The sequence below is a fragment of the Hemitrygon akajei genome, chromosome 28, assembly GCF_048418815.1.
Source record: "Hemitrygon akajei chromosome 28, sHemAka1.3, whole genome shotgun sequence".
In the NCBI taxonomy this organism is placed as follows: Eukaryota; Metazoa; Chordata; class Chondrichthyes; order Myliobatiformes; family Dasyatidae; genus Hemitrygon; species Hemitrygon akajei.
This window is the reverse complement of record NC_133151.1, coordinates 20759237-20779171: the sequence shown is the minus strand read 5'-3', so window position 1 is coordinate 20779171 and position 19935 is coordinate 20759237. Positions and strand designations below refer to the sequence as shown.

Genomic DNA, 19935 nt, shown 5'->3' with positions numbered 1-19935 from the left:
GCAGTTACTAAACTGGTTCTTAGAACCATCTGTAAAGATAGGCAAAAAGGGTAAATACTGCTGCGGTAAATCACCAAACACCCTTTCACTACCTACAATAATTTCTCTATCCTCCGGCAATCTCAAATCCATTCGCACATCTGGAAATTTCCACAATGAAACTCCTGGCCAGGTCAATTGTCCACAAACCTCCAAGACCATACTCCCACACATATTCTCAAATTATCCATTTGTCAAATCTGCAAGCATATTCCAAAATCCTTTACAACAAATACATCAAAAGTGACACCATCACCCCTTTAAACAGTAAAGTTTACAAGGCTCAGTTTTTCTCTCCGCAGGTCAGGCAGAATCTCACCTTGATTAAACTCCAGTGTGTCTCTAGCTGTGGCGCGGAGTGTTCCACTGCAGATTCGAAGTGCTCTGGCCTGTGGAAAATCTAACCGATATGAAACTGAACGAGCTGCTTCTCGATAAATTATGCAACCATATTCCAGAGAAGAGTGTATTAAAGCACAATGAATGTCAATAGAATACCCCTTGAAGTGCCCCAGTCATACCCAGCCACACAATGAAGAAATGTGTTGACCTGCGTACATTTTTGCTACGAAAACTTTCTACGTGTTCTCCAAGTTAGCCTTGGATCTAGCCATAACTCCGAATACTTAAACACAGGAGCCATAGACAATTAACACCCAGGCAGTGTAAGGGCAAATTCAACCACACAATGTTTCAGAGTATAAACCACACATTTTGATTTAGAAACAGATAATGTCAAACCCAAGTCAAAAGACTATTCTTCCTTTGCTGATAACAGTGTTTGCACCCACTTTACCAGGAAGGCTGTAAGACAAACGGAATCCACACAAACATTATCAAAATATCATTAATCTTCAGATTGAACATCATTGGTCTAATAATGCTATCTTGGCTGTGAGGGGTTCCATTATCCACTGCACACTCTGATGGCACTTCTTTACCCTCCCTCACTCTAAATGATCGGCCAATCAAAATAACTCAATACCCAGTTGTAAAGCATACCACCAATACAATGTTTACTGAATTCAATAAAATTCCCCTCCCTCTTTCAGATATGATAAAGTTTTTCAACGTTTAAAAACTGCTGATTCTTTCACTGTGAAAACCTTTCTGAAAATCGTTTCCCAGTCATTTATCGATCTCCCTTTATAAAACCAACAATGGTGGTGATTTAGTAATTCCAGAGTGTTCCACAACAGCTTCCAGGAAACTGGCCTGCAGAACGACCAACCAATATTTAACCGAACGAGCTGTCTCTCCATAAATGACACAACCATATTACAAATAAGAGTTTTTTAAAGCACAATACATTGTCAATAGAACACCCCTGGAAGCGCCCCAGTCATAACCAGCCGCACAACACTTGCATTCACCAGCAAAAACTTGATATATGCTTTCCAAGTCGCTGTTACGTCCAGCCATGTACTTAAACACAGGAAACATAGAGAGTGAACATATTTACAGAGTACGATGATTTTAATCCACACTATGTTTTAGAGATAGAACCTCACATTTTGAGTTATAAAACGAAAATTTAAAACACAAGTTAAAATAAAATCTTCCATTACCTATAACACCTTTTGTACAAGCGTTACAACACAGGCTGTATTACATCCCTATTTCCACAGAGGCCCAACATCGGCAAAACAATGCAAATGGAGCGCAAAATTATCAAAATATTATTAATCTTCAGAATAAACAATATTACCTTAATAACCCTATCGTGGATGCGAGCGGTCCTATTATCAACCGCAAATTATGATGACCGTTCTTTAACCTCCCACACTCTAAATGACCTGCCAAGCAAAACACCCAATACCCACTTGTACATCCAGTGTCATTTTTGTACAGATCTCTGTCCTTGACCTGCTGGGGTTGAACAATGCTGTTTGTGTACAGGTCAATGTGCTCACTGTACAGTTGAGAGTTTTATGGGTCTGAGTCCTAGTGGCAAAACTCTAGATATTGTAAATTTCACCGTCCATGTAGTCAACTACTGACTGTTCCTCTACATTTACATAGGCCGTCCGCGTTTATAATGGAGGTAGACATCCCCCTTCACCTTGCAGCTCGGCGCTACATGTTGATAAGATGTGTGTGCTTACAGAACGGTGCCGGCAGTTTAAATAACCCAGCTTGTGATGTGTCTCACCCAACAGACTAAATCCCCCAGAGGATTTACACACCTATTGTGCTTTGAGAGACCCCACCACCTCCACCTTACAATCAACACATCTGGATATATCATCATAATCGCTTCCTGATCTCACTTTCTCCATGTCCTTCTCTGAATGAACACCAATGAATTCAGACTTTTCAATTTCTACTTCACATGCCAACGTTGGCCGCATGCCGAAACTCCTTTCTTTGTCCTCGAGTGGCCCTGTCCTCTGCCTAGTAAGTATACAGTTGTTTTTTAGTATCTGTAAAATATCACTTGTGATTCTCATTGATACCTCACTGAAGACATTTTCTGATCAAAGTTCAATCTCCTGATTCACAGTGTGATTTGTCACTTGCTTCCCATATCCCTCCAATGCCCTTTCCGATTTCATCTTCCTAAATCTTAAGTATCACACCTCTTACTCTTAACAGAATACATTTTCTGTCATCACGCTATGTTCCTGAATGTCCCCTTCCTTCTCTACCTTGCTCAAAGGACAGGGAAATCCTGAATTCTCATCAGCTGGACTTTATGTGACTCACATGTCATACATCGACTTAACCAATAACATCTGTTCACAGACTACTCTCTATTGATCCTACCCAATTCTGCTGTAAATACCTTTTTTCTAAATTTGTATTCATTCATCTTCTTACTTGGAGATGACGGTTTTCATAATAATCTCCCACAGAAGATCATCATTTAAAAGGTTCATGCCCCAATGCAAGTCTCCGAAATGTCTCCAATGTATCTGCTTCTAACTGTATCCTTGGCTGCGACTTCCATCCATTTTCTGTGAGTAAAACATAACTTAAGACAACCCTCGCTGTTATAGATTCATCCAATCACCTTAACATTACCAACCCTCGTCTTTGCCACTTCCACCCCAGGTAAAATGATTTGGCTGTCTACTCGATATATGCCCACAATCATCTTGTATACCTTTTTTAAATCACCTCTCATACTGGTTCCCTCGAAAGAGAAAACTGCTCCGTTCCTCAACCTGTCCTTACAACACATCGGCTATGAAGTTCAACGTAAATTTACTATCAAAGTTTACACGTGTCACCACATATTATGCTAATATTCATCTTCTGGTGATCGCTTACCGTGAGTGCATGTGGTCCCATGGTGTAAAGGTGAGCACTCTGGACTTTGAATCCAGCAATCCGAGTTCGAGTCTCGGTGAGACCTCATTCTTTATTCCGTCAGTTGTGCAGTCCATTTGTAAACACACGCACTGGATTGTAAGTGATAATTTTAATCACTCCCCAATTCAGGCGAAAGTCAATACACCGCATTGGCGGAAGGTCGGGAGGCTGGGTCTCGGTGGAGGGAGGCACCACGGAAGGACTGAGTTGGCGCTGTCGCTTCCCTTGACGCTGAAAGAGGATGTTTTTGAAATTCCGAGACCTATGTGATTGCTGGTGTCGACTGTAGATAATATTGGGCTCTTTCAGTTGTTTTATTTTTGTGTTGTATTTTTCGTTGCCTATTATTCTTCTCTCCAAAGAGAAAAGCATTGTGTTATATAATCTATCCTCGTGAGACTATCCCTACGAAATGCAAAGTTTAAAATGAATTCATTGCTAAAGTTCACACATCTTACCACATACTACCCTGGACTCATTTTCTTATGGCCGTTCGCAGTAAACACATGTGGTTCCATGGTGTAATGGTGAGCACTCTGGACTCTGAATCCAGCAATCCGAGTTCGAGTCTCGGTGGAACCTCGTTGTTTATTCTGTTAGTGAGGTGTCCGTTTATGAAAGTATGCATTGGAAAGCATGTGACAATTTTGGTTACTCCCCATTGGAGAACGCATTGGAACGGAAATGGGGATGCCTCCTCGAGGAAAGGTCAAAATGCCGCGTATGGGGGCCTCACAGAAGGACTAGGTACGATCTGTCGTTCTCCGCGATGCTGACAGAGGATACTATCGAAATTCCAAGAAATACAAGTTAATTGGTGTGGACTGTATTTAATATTGGTCTCCTTTAGGTTTTTATTTGTGTTTGCTTTGATGTGATATCATATTATTATTTTTTTGGCGGTGGGATTTAGGATTTGGGGTCTAATATATTTGTTGCCGTTTCCCCGTATGAATGATCTGTTAGATTTTTATGTGCAAGAGATGAGTTTGGGGGATTGATGTTATTTTTCATGTTTTCTGTGTAGGAGGAGTTTGGCATTAGGGGTTTGGTATTTTAGATGCTGTGTTTGGGCGGGCGATCTTTAGTTTTATGCGAGGGTGGCGTTCTTGTTTTGGGGTTTCCGAGTTATATTTCTTATCTTTTCGTACAACTGAGTGGCGATAAGGTATTTTCATTCAAGCAATTTCATATTGCCGTTCCTCCGCATTTAATGGCAATCAGAAGAAGACGAATCTCATAGTTGTATTCAGCCTTCATTGTCAGTGCGAGTGAAATTATTCACTCTGTTTCAAAAGTCTGGTCGTTGACGTTAATAGTTATTCCTCAGCCGAGGGTTATGGAAACCAAGAGATCCCATACTCCTTCCGGATGGCAGCATTGAGAAGCGAGCAAATCCTGGATGTGGATCCTTGATGATGGATGCTGCTTTTCTGTGACAGCGCTCCTTGTAGATGTGGTCAGTGTTGAGTGGGGCAAGAACTGTGATGGACTGGCTGCATCTATATCTTTTCATTGGCTATTTCATTCAAGTGCATTGGTGTTGCTATACAAGATCATGATGGAACCAGTCAGGATATTCTCCACTGTACATCTAGACCAGTTTCTGACATGGTCACGCATGGTTGTATCCCATCTCGCTCCCATATCCTTGACTATGCTTGAATTCCAGTCGTTAGATTCCCGATTGCTGCTTGTTCACTTCATACAGCTCACCCGGTTTTCATCAAAGACTGCAGTATAAGAGCCCTGGCGTCACAACTACTGGTCGGCAGTTTATTGGTCTATTCCCCTGCGATAACTTCGTTTCAGGGCCGCTTGAAACTGTCAGTTCTAAGTTCAGCTCTAGTTTCAAGTTATTCCATGAAAACCCCGTCTCAGTGCCAAGATTCTGTATCAGAGCTCTGTGTCAAGTTTCCTCCTGGTTATTCTTCCACGTTCATGACTGTGCAAATACCTCTCAACCCTATACCCTTGTGCGTGCCCAGCACTTGGGTTCGCCGCCAGTCGCTCCGTGTAGCAGTTTCTCAACGTTTTGGACAACGTGCTTTATCTGCACAAACTTGTATAGTATAGGCCTAAAAACTGAGAGACCTTTCCAGGATGCCAACAATTTCTATGACCTGCCTACATTTTCGTTTCCTTTTCTCCTGCTGGAACTTCACAACTCTTTGCAAATTGAAGAGCACAACATCTCCAGATTTCCCTTTGTTAAAAACACAAAATGCTGGCAGAACTCTGCAGCCCAGACAGCATCTATGGGAGGAGGTAGTGACGACGTTTCGGACCGTAATCCTTCTTCAGGAGTGAAGTAACATGGGATGGTCGAGTGGGGATGACAAGTCTTTGAGGGTTGACGTAGAGAGCTGGGAAAGTGATAGGCTGGAGGGAAATGGGCAAGTGGGAAGGTGTAGAATTATGGGAAATAAAACAGAAAGAAAGGTAGGACTGGGGGAAGATTATAGTGAGGGGGAAAACAGAGAGAAAGAGAACCAGACTAAAATTATAGATAGGGGTTGGGTAAGTGGGGGGGGGGCAGCGATATCAACGGAGTTCTGTGAGTTTAATGTTCATGCCGGCAGGTAGGAGGCTACCTAGGCTGGAGATAAGGTATTGATCCATCGACCTGCGTGTGGCCTCATCTTGATGGTAGAGGAGGCCATGGGCAGACAAATCGGAGTGGGAGTGGTCTGTGGAATTGAAGTGTGTGGCCATAGGGAGATCCCGCCACTGCTGGAGGACTGAGCGCTGGTGTTTTTCCCTTTTTCCCCCTCACTATAATCTCCCAAGCCAGCCCTACCTTTCTTTCTTTCTCTTTTATTTTCCATAATTCTCCACCTTCTCCCAGCCCATTTCCCTACTTCCCAGCTCTCTACTTCATCCCTCCTCGCACTTCTTATCCCCCCCTCGACCATTCCATGTTACTTCACTCCTGATGAAGGGTTTCGGACCGAAACCTCGTCACTAGCTCCTCCCATAGATGCTGTCTGGCCTGCTGAGCTCTGCCAGCATTTTCTGTTTTTTATTTATTTCCAGCATCTGCAGATTCACTCTAGTTTCCCTTTATTAACTCTCAGTTACTTTTCTATTCACAGTTGGATCGACGTGATTGGTGATGCCCATGAATTGCAGTCCAATGACAGAGTTGTACAAGTCTCAGTCCTTGAACCACTCGGGTAGTTCTATTGTTCAACCGTGGGTAAAACGTAAGGTGTGTTCAGATCCATGTGCAATTTAATACTGCCGAGTGTTTCGTAGGTCTTTGTCTTGGTAGTCAAGATCTAGATATTGTAAATTTCATTGTACCTGTAGTCAACCGCTGACGGTTCCTGTGCAGTCTCACGTGCAGGGCATGTTTGTATTAAAGATAACGCTCTGCTTCCTCACCATGCTATGTTCTGGTAGTTTGTCTGTCTGCATTACTGTGTTTGGTTTGTAATTGGTCGACTCGCTACTGTGTAATGTTTGACCTATACTGCACAATGTGCATGCAGTCCAGAGCTGCTTTTGCATAGGTCTGTGTTCTTCCAATGTTGCAAGTGCCCGGTGTACACAGCGGGCTGAGTATGGTCTGTGTTCGCCCTTGTTTTCACAGTGACATGTCTTTATCTGTATAGAAAAAAGGCTGGTGCTGGACGTCAGTGGCCAAACAGAGTTGTCATGTTCTCATCCAGCTTCTACGTGTGACGGCCTTAACTGTTCTACACCCTGTACTGAAAGAAATTCACTTCTGCCCTTCGGTGTCACTGGACTCATTAACATGGTTGCATCTGACTTTCGTTTGGCGTTCTTCAACCTCGTTTCATCCTACTGCTCAAAGATACCTACTGACCCGTAGCTCTGCGTCCCAGCAGTCCACCACGCTTGCCACATGTTAAACCTCTACCGGAGTAGCTCCCGCAAACCTCGCTGTGAAAATATTTGTTCCCTCACCCTCCTTATACCAATCCCTCCTTACCCTTGAAAATGCACGTTTGCCTTCAGCGCAGGCGTAACCCATCCTCGTTGGAACAGTCTGATCTATCCTGGAGGAGGGCCCAATGATCTATGTACCTGATGCCCTCCCTTCTGTATCAGATTGCTAGCCACACATTTAACTCTACTACCTTACGATCTCTTATCCCAGAAGCACGTGATAGAGGAAGAAATCCTGAGAGCACCAAACCGGTGTTCTAACTTCTGAACATTTTGCCCAGATTCCTAAATATTTCAGGCCCTTGTCTCTCTGTTGTTCACTTTGACACAAATTATTCCTTTTCTTTTGATCAGTGTCAAAAAAGACAAATTAAATCCACTATGATTCAATGCTGTAAAACAATAAAACACGAAAACCTGAAAAATGAGGGGAAGAAATACTTCTCATAGGGACTATATTTGTAAGCAATGAGCCTATTGAGAACTCAGAGGTTCAAAGACACTTTGTTTCCTAATTCAACATTCCATAAACGGTAGTCTGCAGGTTGAGTTGGCCGTAAGGAAGACAAATTCAATGTTAGCATTCTTTTCAAGAGAACATTATATCAAAGCAAGGATATAATGCTCTGGATTTAAAAGGCATTGGTCATTCCTTATTTGGAGTATTGTGAACAGTGTGGAGCCCTTTCCTATGAAGGGACATGTTGGATTTGAAGAGAGTCCAGAATAGGTTCAAAAGAGTTATCACCTGACAGAAAGGGTTAATATTTTAGGACCTTGGCCTTGGCCTTTAATCGCTGAAGTCTATAGTAATAAGTGGGGTGGGCGGGCGGGGCGGGGTGGCGATCTAACTGAAACCTATGAATATTGAAAGGCCCAGATAGAGTGAACATGAGACGATATTTCCGATACTGAGAGAGTTCAGGAGCAGAGAGCTTAGCCTCAGAATATAAGGGGATATCCCTTGTGATCAGGTGAGGAATTTCTTTAGCGAGAGTGTGGTGAATCTTTGGAATTCATTGCCATATATGGCTGTGGGTGTTAAGTCATTGGGTATTTTTAAATCGGACGGTAAAAGATTTTTTTATTGGTAACAGAGGAAGAGTAAGGTAGGAAAATGCGTTTGACAGTGTTAATGAATCAACCGCGATGGCACAGAAGAGTATACTCATTTGGACGATGGATTCATTCTGCTCTTCTGTCTTGTTCTCTATTGCAGTACAATTGTTTTACAAGGGTCGTGAAAACTAGTCATGTAACTATAGCCCGGATAGTCTGATATCGTCGTTGGGTAAATTGCTCGAGGGGTCTCTGACGGACCAACATATACAGACATATACCAACACTTGATCCGTTCAGGACAGTTAGCGCAGCGTCATGTAAGGGAAGTGATGTCTTGTAGCTCTTCGAGGAGGTTCAGAAGAGCGCAGATGAGGCTGGGATTGTCGATGTTGTCTATGGGCATTAGAAAGGTCTTTGACACTCGTCTGAAATGTTAGATCAGGAAGATGTTATCCAGGGGAGATAGCTGCTTGGTTTCATATTTGTTACAGTGACAGGAACAGAGGGTGAATGTTGAGGGTTCTGTCCCAGAATGGGCGTCTGTGTCAAGTGGTGCCCCACTGGAGTTGGCGCTACAATGTGAGGTATCTGCAATTTATTTAAACAATTTGTTTGTGAGTGCAGAAAGCATAGCTAGTAAGAGTACAAAAGATACTAAAACAGATTTGCTGTGGATAGTGTAGAGAGTCAAGAGAAACTTGCGAGAACTTCATCAGATAGGCCTAAAGATTGGAAAATGTCATTCAATACAGTTTGGGAGATCACACCAGAATAGGAATGATCCAGTGAACGGTCGGGCTTTTGGGGGACTGGGGACTATTAATGCATTGTTCACTGACAGAGACATCTCAGGCAGATCCACCCGTGAAGATGCAGTTTGACCTGGGGCCTTCATCATACATGTTACAGAGTATAAGAGTTGAGTAGATATGTTGCAGACATGCATGTCATAAGGGGGGCATTGGGAATGCATCCAAATGCAGGCACAGACGCTGAACTACCAGGAACAGTACGGAACAAAACTAAAAGACGGGACAGGTCGTAGACCAGGCTAGGGAAACAGGACCAGGACGAGGTACTGGGAACAAGGAGCCTGGGGTGGACTCCGAGCCTGAACCCAGAACCTAGGACTAGACTCGGGCTCGGACCCCAAACCATCCGAAGACGTGACGAGTGCTGGGTAATTGGAGCTCGAGGCATGAGTCTTGGGGCCTTGGGAGCTCGAGGTTGGAGGCTTGGGGTCTTGGAACTCGAGTCTGTAGGCTTCGTTGGGGTCTTGGAGCTCGAGGCTAGCATAACTCGGAGGCTTGTGCGTTGAGGCAGACGAGGAGCTGACGTCAACATAGAGCCGAGAGTATCATTTGACAAGCCGGGACTCCTCTTTAACAAGACACGAACATGAGACTGGACAGAACATAGACATAGAGCTGGGACTTACCCTTCAACAAGCCGGGACTCAACTTTCACTCCACACCAAGGTGGGGCAGGACCAATCGTCGGATAAAGGCAGAACGGCCTGACTTACTCGATGCAGGCATAGACAAGACAACACAGATTCCAAAGGCAGGACAACGGCTGAACGGCCTGACTTACTCCACGGAGGCGAGGACTTGACAAGACAGATCATTCCGCAGGGCAACGGCAGATCCACTTGACTTACACCACGGGGCGAGGACAGGAAGAGGCAAGCACAAAAGAACAACAGACTGTTACATCTCTGCATCGGGGCTGTTCCGAGTCGCAATTACGGCCAGCAACCTTGGCTGGCTACCGAAACAACCGCATCCCTACCTAGCTCGAAGCGGCTGACGGCCACCCAGTTGGCCCTGGAAACGGCCGAATCCATACCCCAATGACAGCCCCGACTACTGACAGCAAAGTTCCAAGAAGCAGTGGTTCTCCAACGCGGCCTAAAGATTGCAAGAGGCTGTTCGAACGTTCCACCAGCAGTTTGCTCCCAGGGAAACTTGACAAGACGACCCCAACCCCCGGCCACACTCAATCCCAGGGCCACTTATATTCCCAGGCGACAAGTAGAGCATCAGGAGCTTATGGTTAATTCCAACAGAAACAAAGGGCAGCCCGAGGACCCGCATTCCGGATTTTGCGGACCGGCCTTGAACCGGAATGTGGACTTCGGACCGCACCATGACAATACAAGTCCTTGGAGAGGGCTGATTTGGAGTATTGTATAGAGTTTTGATTGACCTACTTTAGCAAACTTATTCTTAAACTAGTAAACGTGTAGAAAAGATGTACCAGGATGTCGCCTAGATTTGGGTGTCTGGGTTACACGGAGAGATTGCGTAGACGAGGACTTTATTCTCTGGAACATAGCAGATTCAGAAACTCCCTGTTACCGGGGGGCAGGCTGGAAGAGAAGAGGCAGATACCAACAATCGGGGAGCTGTCCGGTTGACCAGACTTCACCGGACCACTCTCACAGAAGCATGGTAATAATGGAGACAAAGGAGCAGCTCATTGATCCACCCGGCAGCTTCTTCATCCCTTCACATCAGCCTTCAAATCACAGAAGTAGCCCATTACATCACCTCTCATTCTTCAATAGTACAGCAAGTACAGACTGACCCCACTTCAGTTTAGTCATTTCTGCCCTTCCCAGATGGGAAACCTCATTTCCACCCCTCTGTGAAGCTACCTTACTCTACAATCGAATCAGCTCTTCTTCATTTGTGCTAAAGTTGGCTCGTACCTATCAGGAAGGTGCATTTCCACAACCTACCGAAATGGATTATGAAGGGAGGCTTGACAGGCTTCAGATACTACATAAATATGCATTTCAATTAAAAAGCTCACCAGGGCCGTACACGACTTAACCGTCCGTGCCTCAGGCGCCAGAGTGTTCTGCAAGCGAGGCACCCAAGATCTACCCATTAATTACGGAAACAGTTTCCCACATTCCAAATAATACCTTGCTCTGATAAACCATACATCTTCCCTTCCAAAAGGTGCAAACCCTGGACTGATGGAAACAAATTGCAGTACCAACTCCCTGTTCAGTACTTATTCACAATCTGACATTTTCTCATTCCAGGCAACCAAACATAACATTTGGCACCATACATTCTCATATAAACTATAATATCTACCTCAGGCTTAGTACGTGCATGATGATCAAGTGTACTTTCATTATCCAATACATCCGCATCTGCAGGTGCCCGAGAAATTTCTACAGCTATTCTCACACACTTCAGAACATACAGATTAAAATAACTTGCAACAATAGATCAGGTCTCCTTGAACCCTTTCATTCCAGTCTCTGCAGTACCGAGGCAGCGACTGAGCAGATCACTACTCTGTTTGGCTTAACCGGTTCAACCATTTGCAGACTGCTGATAAGAGCCATAATTCATTTGCATAGACAGACAACCCATTAGTCAGCCGTTTCAATCTCAGGGTTAAACCTGTTGATAAGTACCCGTGAGCCCACATAGTTACTAAACTGGTTCTTAGAACCATCTGTAAAGATAGGCAAAAAGGGTAAATACTGCTGCTGTAAATCACCAAACACCCTTTCACTACCTACAATAATTTCCCTATCCTCCAGTAATCTCAAATCCATTCGCACATCTGGAAATCCCCACGATGAATCTCCTGGCCAAGCCAATTGTCCACAAACCTCCAAGACCCTACTCCCACTCAAATTCGCAGATTACTCATTTGTCAAATCTGCTAATGTATTCCAAAATCCATTACAACAAATACATCAAATATGACACCCTCGCCCTATTAAACAGTAAAGTTTACAAGGCTCAGTTTTTCTCTCCTCAGGTCAAGCAGCATCTCACCTTGATTAAACTCCAATGTGTCTCTAGCTATAGTCTGGAGTGTTACACTACAGATTCGAAGTGCTCTGGCCTGTAGAACAACCCACCGATATTAAACAGAACGAGCTGCCCCTCGATAAATCATGCAACCATACTCCAGAGAAGAGTGTATTAAACCACAATGAATTGTCAATAGAACACCCTTAAAGTGCCCCGGTCATACCCAGCCACATTATGAAAAAATGTATTAACCTGCTTATATTTTTCCTCCGAAAACTTTCTATGTGTTCTCCAAGTTAGCCTTGGATCCAGCCATAACTCCGAATACTTAAACACAGGAGCCATAGACAATGAACACCCAAGCAGTGTAAGGGCAATTCCATCCACACGATGTTTCAGAGTATAAACCACACATTGTGATTTAGAAACAGATAATGTCAAACCCAAGTCAAAAGACTATTCTTCCATTGCTGATAACAGTGTTTGCACCCACTTTACCAGGAAGGCTGTAAGACAAACGGAATCCACACAAACATTATCACAATATCATTAATCTTCAGATTGAACATCATTGGTCTAATAATGCTATCTTGGCTGTGAGGGGTTCCATTATCCACTGCACACTCTGATGGCACTTCTTTACCCTCCCTCACTCTAAATGGTCGGCCAATCAAAATAACTCAATACCCAGTTGTAAAACATACCACCAATACCACGCTTACTCAATTTAACAAAATGCCCCTCCCTCTTTCGAATATGATAACGTTTCTCAATGTTCAAAAACTGCTGATTCTTTCACTGTAAAAACCTTTTCTGAAAATCGTTTCCCAGTCGTATATCGATCTCCCTTTATAAAACCAACAATAGTAGTGATTTAGTAATTCCAGTGTTCCACAATAGATTCGAGTGAACTGGCCTGCAGAGCAACCAACCAATATAAATCCGAACGAGCTGTCTCTCCATAAATGATACATTCATATTACAGACAAGAGTGTTTTAAAGCACAATACATTGTCAATAGAACACCCCTGGAGGCGCCCCAGTCATAACCAGCCGCACAACGCTTACATTTATCCTCCAAAACTTAATATATGCTCTCCAAGTCACTCTTACGTTCAGCCATATATTTCAACACAGGAAACATAGAGAGTGAACATGCTTACCGAGTACGGTGATTGTAATCGACACTATGTTTTAGAGATAGAACCTCACATTTTGATTTATAAACAGAAAATTTAAAACACAAGTTTTAAAAAAAATCTTCCATTCCTTATAACACTGTTTGCACAAACTTTACAACACAAGCTGTATTAAAACCCGATTTCCACAGAGCCCCAACATCGGCATTTCAAGCCAAACGGAACCCAGAATTATCAAAATATTACTGATCTTCAGTTTTAACAATATTACTCTAATAACACTATCGTGGATGCGAGCGGTCCTATTATCAACCGCAAAATATGATGACCTTTCTTTAACCTCCCCCAATCTAAATAATCTGTCAAGCAAAACACCCAATACCCAGTTGTAAATCCTGTATCAACAACATCCACTTCTTTACTCTCGTCAACTTTCCTCGTAACCTCTTCAAAAAATTTAATAAGATTTGTCAAACATGTCCTTCCACGCACAAATCCATGTTGACTGTTCTTAATCAGACCCTGTCTATCCAGATAATTATATATACCATCTCAAAGAATACTCTCCATTAATTTACCCACCACTGACGTCAAACTGACAGGCCTATAATTGCGAGGTTTACTCTTAGAACCCTTCATAAACAATGGAACCACATGAGCAATACGCCAATCCACCGGCACCATCCTTGTTTCTAATGACATTTGAAATATTTCTGTCAGAGCCTGCTATTTGTACACTAACCTCCCTCAAGGTCCTCGGGAATAGCTTGTCAGGACCTGAAGCTTTATCCACTGTTATATTCCTTTAAAGCGCCAGTACATAATTTTTTTTTAATAATCATAGTTGTCATAACCTCCCTACTCGTTTCCCTTACATAACACAATTCAGTATCCTTCTCCTTAGTGAATATCGAAGAAAATAAATTGTTCAAAATCTCCCCCATCTCTTTCGGCTGTCAACTCTGACTCTCTAAGGGACCCATTTTATCCTTCACTATCCTTTTGCTTTTATTATATCTGTAGAAACCCTTCAGATTTATTTTCACCTTACTTGCCAATGCAACCTCGAATCTTCTTTTAGCTTTTCTGATTTCTTTCTGAAGATTCCTCTTACATTCTTTATATTCTGCGAGCACCTTATTTACTCCATGCTGCCTATATTTATTGTAGGTATCTCTCTTTTTCATAACCAAATTTCCAATATCCCTTGAAAACCATGGCTCTCTCACACTTTTAACCTTTCCTTTCAACCTAACAGGAACATAAAGATTCTGCACCCTCAAAATTTCACCTTTAAATGACCGCCATTACTCTATTACATCCTTCCCATAAAACAAATTGTCCCAATCCACTCCTAAATCCTTTCGCATCTCCTCAAAGTTAGCCTTTCCCCAATCAAAAATCTCAACCCTCGGTCCAGTCCTATCCTTCTCAATAATTATATTGAAACTAAAAGCATTGTGATCAGTGGACCCGAAGTGCTCCCCAACACAAACCTCCATCACCTGACCTATTTCATTCCTAATAGAAGATCCAGCACGCCGATTTTCTAGCTGGTTCCTCTATGTATTGCTGCAAAAAACTATCCTGCACACATTTTACAATCTCTAAACCATCCATCCCTTTTACAGTATGGTCTTTCCAGTCTATTTGCGGAACATTAAAAACTCCCACAATCACAACGCTGTGCTTACTACAAGTATCTGCTGTCCCCTTGCAAATTTGCTCCACCAATTCTCGCTCCCCATAATGTGGTCTATAATACACCCCTATAAGTGTTAGGACACCTTTCCCATTCCTCAATTCCACCCAAATAGACTCCCTAGACGAGCCCTCTAATCTATCCTGCCAGCGAACTGCTGTAATATTTTCTCTGACAAGCAACGGAACACCTCCCGCTCTTGTCCCTCCGATTCTATCACACCGGAAGCAACCAAATCCAGGAATATTTAGTTGCCAAACACACCCTTCCTGCAACCATGTTTCACTAATAGCTACATCATATTTCCATGTATCAATCCATTCTCTAAGCTCATCCACCTTTCTTACAATGCTCCTAGCATTAAAATAAATGCATTCAAGAAATTCTCCACCTCTTCCTCTCTGTTTATCGCTAACAGTACAAAGAACTTTACTGCCTTTCTTTTTCTTCCTTCTCCCATACATCTGTTTATACACTCTGGTTCCCCTACCCCCTCGTATCTTGTTTAAATCCACTGGAGCCTCCCTAGCAAACCTACCTGCAAGAATATCTGTCCCCCTCCAATTCAAATGTAAACCGTCCCGCCGGAACAGATCCCACCCTCCCTTAAAATCTACCCAAATATCTATAAATCTGAAGCCCTCTCTCCTGGGTCATGTCTCCAGCCACGCGTTGATCTGCACTATCTTATTATTTCCAAACCCACCTGCACGTGGTACTGGTTGCAATCCTGAGTTTGCTATCCTGGAGGTCCTGTCCTCAACTTGGCACCTAGCTCCCTAAACTCATCTTTCAGGACCTCCTCACTCTTTCTACCCACGTTATTGGTCCCTAGGTGGACCACGACATCCAGCTGTTCACCCTCCCTCCTGAGAATACTGAAAACTCGATCTGAGGTATCGCGGGCCCTGGCACCAGGGAGGCGACAGACCATCCAGGATTCTCGATCTCTTCCACAGAACCTTCTATCTTTCCCCCTAACTATCGAATCCCCTATCATTGCTGCTCTCCACTTTTCCCTCTTTCCCTGCTGAGCTGAGGGTCCATTCTCGGTGCCAGGGACGCAACCACTGCAACTTGTCCCTGATAGGGTATCACAACCAACAGTATCCAAAACTGTATACATATTGTTGGTGGGAACGGCCACAGGGGTTCTCTGCTCGTCCTGTTTATTCCCCTTCCCTCTCCTGACAGTCATCCAACTACCTGTCTCCTGACTCCTAGGGGTGACTATCTCCCTGAAACTCCTGTCTATTTCTGCGTCTGCCTCCCGAATGATCCGAAGTTCATCCAGCTCCAGCTCTAGTTTCCTAACACGGGAACTGCAGCTGGATGCACCTTTTGCAGGTTTAGTCATCAGGGACTACAGTACTCGCCCTGACTTCCGACATACTGCAAACGGAGCACTCAACTGACCTAACTGCTGCCTCCATTACCTACTCCTAAGCTAATTAGATTAATTAAAGGAACTTACCCAGCCTTACCTCACCTGGAGTGAAGTTCGTACTCAGCTTCTGCTCGTTTTATTTAATCCCCCCGCTGATCTCAGATTTTTAGCAGGATTTTCCATTAGACTCACAACAACTTCCATGGAGATTCCTGTCAGCTACAGAACATCCGAAAGTCGGAACAAAAACAGAAAATGCTGGAAACACTGATCCAGGCATAACAGAATACGTGGAAATACAGTGAAGGTATCTCTCCTGAGAACTGTTGTCAGAGAGACCCCCGACACGAGGGTTAACTGATTTATCTTCCATTGCAAGTGCTTCGGGTTTAGTGTTTCCAGTATTCCCGAGTTTGTTTCCTATTCCAACATTTGGCACCTCTCTGACTTTACAACAGAACATTGACTGATTCCAACAGATACAGTGCACTCTGACACAACATCACAGACAGACTTGACGCCTCCTACAGAATACATTACAGCGAAAGAGGAGAGAGGAATTCAACGTCCAGCAGCACACTCGGTGCCGTAGTCAGATGTCCGTAACAGTGTTAGATGTAGAAATCATAGAATGCATTTCACAGTATTGATCATTATAAAGCACCACGCCGTTTCTGGAGTTCCTGTTGGACATCTACTATTTTACATTCAGTCACTCCGCACCCATTTATTAAAAATCCACAACCGTTCGATGCTACGGCAGTCAACTGCTCACATTTGTTGAAGTGCTGCTACCTTCGATAATATAATGTTTGCACCTAATTCAGACAACCGGTCGTGTACAAATGAAGACAATCAATTGGTTAAATCTCCGCGGGCTGAAAAAACACAATTTTTGGAAATGCAGTGCAACTGCTAGAAGACCAAAAGCACAGAGTCCCAAAATCTCATTATTGATCACAAACCGCTGTCTGGGAGAATGTCACATAGGACGTTGATTAATTAACATTGCTCGTTTGCTGATTAAGTTCTAAATTCAAATAATTTGCTCAGAACCACCAATTCCATTAATAGATGGAGGATTTCACAAATTAAAAAGGAGAGCGCTGATGATGCCATATGTCAGGTGAATGTTGGATGACCAATTAAGGAACATCTTACACGGAATGCCAATTATGCAGGGAAAGGGTGGTAAATGGCAAACTCGAGCATACTTGTGGTCTATGCATTTTCTACGAGATTCAACGGCGATTCTTCAAACAGCATTAAAAATATGTTCGAGTCTCTGCAGTGAGTCAACTGCCTTCAGGTTAATCAAGGACCATAAAACAACGTATGATGTCATTCATATTCATTTTTCCATCAGGCCATAAGTCAATGGAGCAGCATGAGGCCTTTTACCCCACCGATTCTGCTCCGCTATTTAATCATGGCTGATCGCTGCTTTTAATTTTCTTTCGGTCCCGCTCCCCAGCCCTCTCTCTGTAACTTTTAATGCCCGTATGCAGTCAAGTCTATCTTAAATTCACCTAGCGTCCTGGCCTCCACAGCTGCCTGTGGTAACCAAATCCATAAATTTCCCATTCTTTACTAAATAAATTTCCCCATATTTCTATTGTAAACTGACACCCTCTCTCCCGACTGTGCCCTCTTGTCATATTTCCGCTACCATAAGACGCATCATTTACACGTCCAGTCTGTCGTGGCCAATCAACATTCGAAAGGTTTCAATGAAATCTCACATTATCCTTCCAAATTCCAGCGTGTACAGGCCCAGAACCTTCAAACCTCTCTTCATATGAACACCCTCATTACCGGAATCTTCCTTCTGAACCTCGTTGAAACCTTTTCAACGCCAGCACAATTTTGTTCTGAGAGGAGCCCAATACCGTTCATAATACTTAATGTGAAACCACGACATGTCTTACAAATCCTCAGCATCACGTCCCTGCTTGTATTTTCGACATTTTTTGAGATGAAAACTAACAGTACATTTTCCCACCTCACCGCTAACTCAACCTACAAGTTAGCCTTTAGGTGGTTCTGCACAGTGACTCCCAAGTCCTTTTGCATCTCTTTACTTTTTAAATCCCATTTCGAAAGTAGTCTGCACTTTCATCTCTTCCATAACAGTGCATAACCATGCATTTTCCAGTACTGTATTTCATTTCCAAACTTCTTGCCAAGTCTTCTTATATGTCTAAGTCCTTCTGCAGCCTACTTGTTTCCTGAACTCTACCTGCCACTTCACCAACCTTCGTATGATCTGCAAACTTAGCAAAAAAGCCATCTATGCCATCAGCTAAATCACTGGTACAAAATGATTCATTCCAAAATAGCGAAACTGTTTTATAAACAGAGGACAAAATAAAACAGAAGAAAAACAGATGCTGGTGTTAATCGTCCTTCCAAATTGACAATATTTTTCATTCGCTCTCCCATCTCCTCTGTTGTTACTTTGAGGGGAAGAATTGCAACATATAGAGTGTTCTGAAGATAAGGTTGGTACTCGACTGCAGCTCCGGCGACATCACCATTTATCAAATAACCAATTACGAATAAATTGACGTCCTTCAGAGAAACAGAATGTATTCATGATTTCGGCCGAGTGTAGAGCTGGTCGAGTCGGTAATTCGTTGAATTCCTAATAACCGAATTTTCTTGGGTGGATAAAAACGGGCACTTCTCTAGTCCATTATGAAAGTTCCTGGTTCAAATTGTGTCCATAATGATATTCCAGGAAAAATAAATTTATATCTCCAAAATTATGTGTGTGTTCACTGGCGAAATATCGGGAACAAGGTGCCAGAGAGAATGAAGTATCCAGGACAAACAGATAATGACTGGGAGCTCCAGGAAGAACGGAAGAAGGAAAGAATGGAGAAAAAGAGGAGGTGAAAAGGGAAAAGTGAAAGAAAGTTAAGTGGATGTGAATTCAAAGGGAACAGAAGGAACTGATGCAGAATATAGAAATACAGACACAGACATCGACAGAGACAAAATTAACACATATACATACACACACACACACACACGCGCGCGCGCGCGCGCACACACACACACACACACACACACACACACACTCACACACTCACGAGATTATATAACATTCATGCCACAGCAACTGCAAATACATTCTGTAGCAGAGTGATTGAAACCATCCTCTGCTATGTCTTCTGCTAGCGCCAATTTTCTGCTATGTACCAGAGTCAGGTTTAATTATAATTAGTTACCTTTACGGCATGAGTTAGATGATAAATAAATATAGCAAATAAGTTTTCAGTTACATTGAGAATATGAATGTCTATTAAACAGTTATGTTAAAATAAGTAGTGCAAAATGAGAGAAACGGAAAAATAAAACAATTGAAGTAGTGTTCGTGGGTTTTATATTCATTTAGGAATCTGGTGGTAGAGAGGTAGAAGCGGTTACTACATTGTTGTGTGAGTTAATTTACGCTCGGTTTCTCCTTCCCGATGGCAACAATGTGACGACGGCATGTCCTAGGAGGTACTGATGGTAAATGATGGACCGCGCCTTCTCAAGTCACTTGTCCTTCAAGATGTCCTGGATACAACGGAGACATTT

The 19935-nt window shown here is 43.1% G+C and overlaps 2 non-coding genes across 2 annotated transcripts; both read left to right on the top strand.

Moving 5' to 3' along the window:
- The first annotated feature begins 3325 nt into the window (after positions 1-3325).
- Positions 3326-3397, top strand: trnaq-uug (transfer RNA glutamine (anticodon UUG)). Its single transcript has one exon. It is a non-coding gene; the product is annotated as a tRNA-Gln (tRNA).
- Positions 3398-3864: 467 nt separating this feature from the next.
- Positions 3865-3936, top strand: trnaq-cug (transfer RNA glutamine (anticodon CUG)). The gene has a single exon. It is a non-coding gene; the product is annotated as a tRNA-Gln (tRNA).
- Positions 3937-19935: the final 15999 nt, after the last annotated feature.